The sequence below is a fragment of the Oncorhynchus tshawytscha genome, linkage group LG18 (genome assembly GCF_018296145.1).
Source record: "Oncorhynchus tshawytscha isolate Ot180627B linkage group LG18, Otsh_v2.0, whole genome shotgun sequence".
Classification (NCBI taxonomy): Eukaryota; Metazoa; Chordata; class Actinopteri; order Salmoniformes; family Salmonidae; genus Oncorhynchus; species Oncorhynchus tshawytscha.
Window position 1 is genome coordinate 32,384,460 of NC_056446.1, and position 5,153 is coordinate 32,389,612.

A 5,153-nucleotide genomic window follows, 5' to 3' on the forward strand; every position below is an offset into this window, starting at 1 on the left:
TCTTGCTACTATCAGTGCTCTTGCTACTATCAGTGCTCTTGCTACTATCAGTGCTCTTGCTACTATCAGTGCTCTTGCTTCTATCAGTGCTCTTGCTACTACCACTGCTCTTGCTACTATCAGTGCTCTTGCTACTATCAGGGCTCTTGCTACTATCACTGCTCTTGCTGCTATCAGTGCTCTTGCTACTATCAGGGCTCTTGCTACTACCACTGCTCTTGCTACTATCAGTGCTCTTGCTACTATCAGTGCTCTTGCTACTATCAGTGCTCTTACTACTATCAGGCTCTTGCTGCTATCAGTGCTCTTGCTACTATCAGTGCTCTTGCTACTATCAGGGCTCTTGCTACTACCACTGCTCTTGCTACTATCAGTGCTCTTGCTACTATCAGTGCTCTTGCTACTATCAGTGCTCTTGCTACTATCAGTGCTCTTGCTTCTATCAGTGCTCTTGCTACTATCAGTGCTCTTGCTACTATCAGTGCTCTTGCTACTATCAGTGCTCTTGCTACTATCAGGGCTCTTGCTACTACCACTGCTCTTGCTACTATCAGTGCTCTTGCTTCTATCAGTGCTCTTGCTACTACCACTGCTCTTACTACTACCACTGCTCTTGCTACTACCACTGCTCTTGCTAGTATCACTGCTCTTTATTTCGCTTCATGAGTAAAGAATAATAAAGAACAGTGATACTAGCAAGAGCAGTGTAATGGTTTCCTATTTTTTTCTCACGTCCCAATATAAAACAAAAAAATGTGTGTATGCACTCTGACTTGCCTCTCCAGAAGATCTCATCTCATTATATCATTCAAAAAACATTTTTTTAGCCTTTTTTGTTTAGTTTGGCTGTTGGCACATTATTATTCAGCATGAGTCAAAATACCCCTAATTATTAAAATCACATACCCCACTGTCAACCCTGAATTACTCATATTATGAATCTGTCACAAAGACTTAAAGGAGTGAAGATCTGAGTTTGTTTTGCTTGTAAAGATGTGTGATTGTTTTGCTCAGAAGGGAACATAGTTAGGATTCATGTCATTTATACACTAAAATTCCTCTGTCACCCTGTCACTAGAGTTCCCGATGTCACTGCACTGTATGTGGACCAGCCAGGTCACCTATGATAAGTCAGTATTCGATGTCCATCCGTGTCTGAGGACGTCGAGAGAGGACATGGAAACCGGACATTAGGGGCAACCGTGAGCTCTGTTACCTTGAAGTAGGTTTCAGCTTTGTGGACAGAGATGGAGAATGGGTGTAAGCATCTACTTCTTGTGCAGCAGGTAGTATGTTTGAATCCAGCGATAGAAAGTTGTTTTTGAGAATTTTGTTTTAAGCCTATCCCAAACCGTAACCCTTACCGTAACCATTTGGATTTAATACCTCTCCTTGCGTTTTGGGGAGCATTCAGACAGGACTGGAACATTTACTTTCCATCAGCATGAGGAGATTTTCTCTTGTTAAGGTTACTCGGCTGGTCTGTGAATCAAGGCCAGAACATTCTCCACATACTGCCTGAGAGAGGAAATAGAGGTGGGTTTGGACTGATCGAGTGATATCGTGTCTCATTGGAGTTTTGGAAGGCAGACTTGCTCTGAGAACAAACTGAAGTTAACCTATTTTTATTAACTGCCAGAGGGCACCTTTTATTTGAAGGAGTCACAATTGCAGACATCAGGTTAGAGAATCAGGTCAAATGAGGTCATTATAATTGAGATAATTCTACATTTGGATTAGCAGGAAACTATTTCACTCATCACAGATTTTGCCTGCACTCCTCATTAGAAATAAACAGCACACTGAGACCTGCTGCTGTTCTGGGACCAGATCTAGTCAGAAACTAAGCCTCTCTCTTTCTCTCTCTCCCCTTCTCCCACTTTCCAATCATTTACTTTTCTTTTCCTACAGTCTGTTATATAATCACTCTCAGGAGTGTGAGAAATTAGAAACTATTTGACTGCTATGAAAACTATACCTCAGCTTTTGACCAAAACACAGGCACTGTGACCGCTTTCTTGATAGAATCAGTGCTTCAATTAAGGATTACAGCTTTAAATCATTTGGAATAAAAAGTTATAATATCTTTGTCAAGATTATCTTCTTGACAAAAGCTGCAACCACAGCCAACAATGAAATGGCTACTGTAGCTCCACACAAGAATACAGTATATTTAGAACAAATGAGGGCACTCTGCCAAGAATGACCACATTGTTTGATTTTCTGGGCAGTGAGGTAACTGAATGACTCAAACCAATAAAAGAGTTAAACTTCCGATGTTGACACAGTTGTTGTAGTACAAGCATTGGGATTGTGCCGTGGCCTACAAGGAAATTAGGAAATACATTTTTAGCGAAACGGTCCATGTGATTGACCAGTCTCAGGAGAAAGGCTATAGAAAACCATGGATAATTTTTTGAAAAAGTATGATTATTCCAATTTAGACAGCTGGCTTGTAGGACAAGGTGGTGGATTTTCATAATATACACCAAAACCAAATATCCAACTGAAAGTCTCCACAGCAGAAACCATCGGACAAGGGAGACAGAATGCATTGGGGTCTGGGGGCTCCCCTGCTAGTAGTCTCTAGTATCCCATTCAAACAGACCACTGAATCAGGCTGACATGACATCACACCTCTGGTTCAATGCCAGTTGCACCTTTGGCGAGCGTTCACAAAGCACAGTTGTTTTCTCAGACCAGGCCTGTTCTCAGGTTCCATGGCATCTCCAGCATGTCTCCCCCCCCGCAAAGCTGTCATCAAGGCAAAGGGTGGCTACTTTTAAGAATCTCAAATATATTTACATTTGTAAAAATAAATAAATTGGTTACCACATGATTCCATATGTGTTATTTCATAGTTTTGATGTCTTCACTATTATTGTACAATGTAGAAAATAGTAAAAATAAAGAAATACTCTTGAATGAGTAGGTTTGTCCAAACTTTTGACAGGTACATGTAAGTGGTGAAATAGCTAAATAATGTCCTTGTGTGGCTCCAGATATACACTGAGTGTACAAAACATTAGGAACACCATCCTAATATTGAGTTGCACCCCCCACCATTTTGCCCTCAGAATAGCCTCAATTCTTCGGGGCATGGAATCTACAACGTGTCGAAAGTGTTCCATAGGGATGCTGGTCCATAGTGACTCCAATGCTTCCCACAGTTGTGTCAAGTTGACTGGATGTCCTTTGGGTGGAGGACCATTCTTGATACACACAGGAAACTGTTGAGCGTGAAAAACCCAAAAGTGTTGCAATTATTGACACAAACCAGTGCACCTGCCAGACAACTACTACAATACCCCATTCAAAGGCACTTAAATATTTTGTCTTGCCCATTCACCCTTTGAATGACACACATACACAATACATGCCTCAATTGACTCAAGTCTTAAAAATCCTTCCTTGTTATTTTTAAATTTGTACCCTCTTTTTCTCCATAATTTTGTGATATAGAATCGGTAGTTACAGTCTTGTCTCATCGCTGCAACTCCTGTACGGACTCGGGAGAGGCGAAGGTCAAGAGCCATGCGTCCTCTGAAACACAACCCGCCATGCTGCACTGCTTCTTGACACAATTTTCACTTAACCACCAATGTGTCAGAGAAAACACTGTACAACTGGCGACCGTGCCAATGTGCATGCGCCCGGCCCGCCAGGGGAGTTGCTAGAGCGACTCTAAGGCACTGCATCACAGTGCTTGAGGCATCACTATAGACCCAGGTTCAATCCCAGGTTATGTCGCAGCCGGCCGTGACAGGGAGACCCATGAGGCGGTGCATAATTGGCCCAGCATTGTCTGGGTTATGGGAGGACAAGGACACTGTGATACAGTGCCTTATTTGTTTAAACTAAACTTAAAAAGTAAATATCAAACATTTAAAATAGCTACTACCAAAAAAACATGCTAGAACTCACAACAGCTGTCTTGCAGTGTTGAATGAACATTTGAAACATGTTGTTGGATTTTGCTAACTGCTTTAATTGTGGTGGACTCTCTTTATTGAAAGTTTCACAATTGTCTTTCAGATGCAGGAAGGCTTGTCCTTTAACCGTTACCATAGAGCAGTAGCATGTATTCATGGAGCCAAGGGATGCCAGGCTTTCCCCAAGAAATTCACCAAGAAATTAAGAAAAAAACATACAAAATAATGAATATTTGGTCTCTCTGTGTTTCATAAATTAATTTCAGTTCGCAAGAGGCTGAACGTATCTCACTGGAGAAACATCACTCTACTTTTTTGTCTGATCTATCTGATGCTGTCTGGTCAAAAAGAGTATGACATTGTTTCCGCCCATAGCATTGAATGCAAGGGAAGCCAGCGAGCATTTGGCCTCCACTGAAAAAAATAAAATAATAATAATAATAGCCAATCAGCGTTTAGCTAAACTGAGTGAGCTCAGCTGTGAAAGGTCCTGGCTCACCACAAAAAATGTCAAGGGAATCTAGTTTGGATTTGGCTTCAGACCAATCACATTAGAAGCCAAATGTCATTGACTGAAAAAAACTTGAATTGTTGCATCTAGTTGTGTCATTGTCCTCCGGTGGCTGGCTAGCTAGCTAAAATCGTCCCTTTCCTAAATTAGCCAGGGATGGAGATAGGGATTTGGACGTGTGGTTTTACTTAATTTTCCATACTGGCCAATAACTATAATGGCGATTCTGATCCAAGCATAAATTCATACACTGTGCCCCTGGCCTGGGAGGATGGAAATTCAATGTGTAACTAGATGTAGTATGCTAATGTTAATTAGCAGGCTTGGCATATCATTGACCATGAAAGCCATCATACTGCACTATCCCATCTGGACCAGAGGAAAACCTATGTAAGAATGCTGTTCATTGACTACAGCTCAGCATTCAACACCATAGTACCCTCCAAGCTCATCATTAAGCTTGAGGCCCTGGGTCTCAACCCCGCCACGTACAACTGGGTCCTTGGACTTTCTGATGGGCCGCCCGCCGGTAGGAAACAACATCACCACTTCGCTGATCCTCAGCACTGGGGCCCCACAAGGGTGCGTACTCAGCCCCCTCCTGTACTCCCTGTTAGTCCATGACCCGGTGGCCATGCATGCCTCCAACTCAATCATCAAGTTTGAAGATGACACAACAGTAGTGGGCTTGATTACCAACAACGACGAGA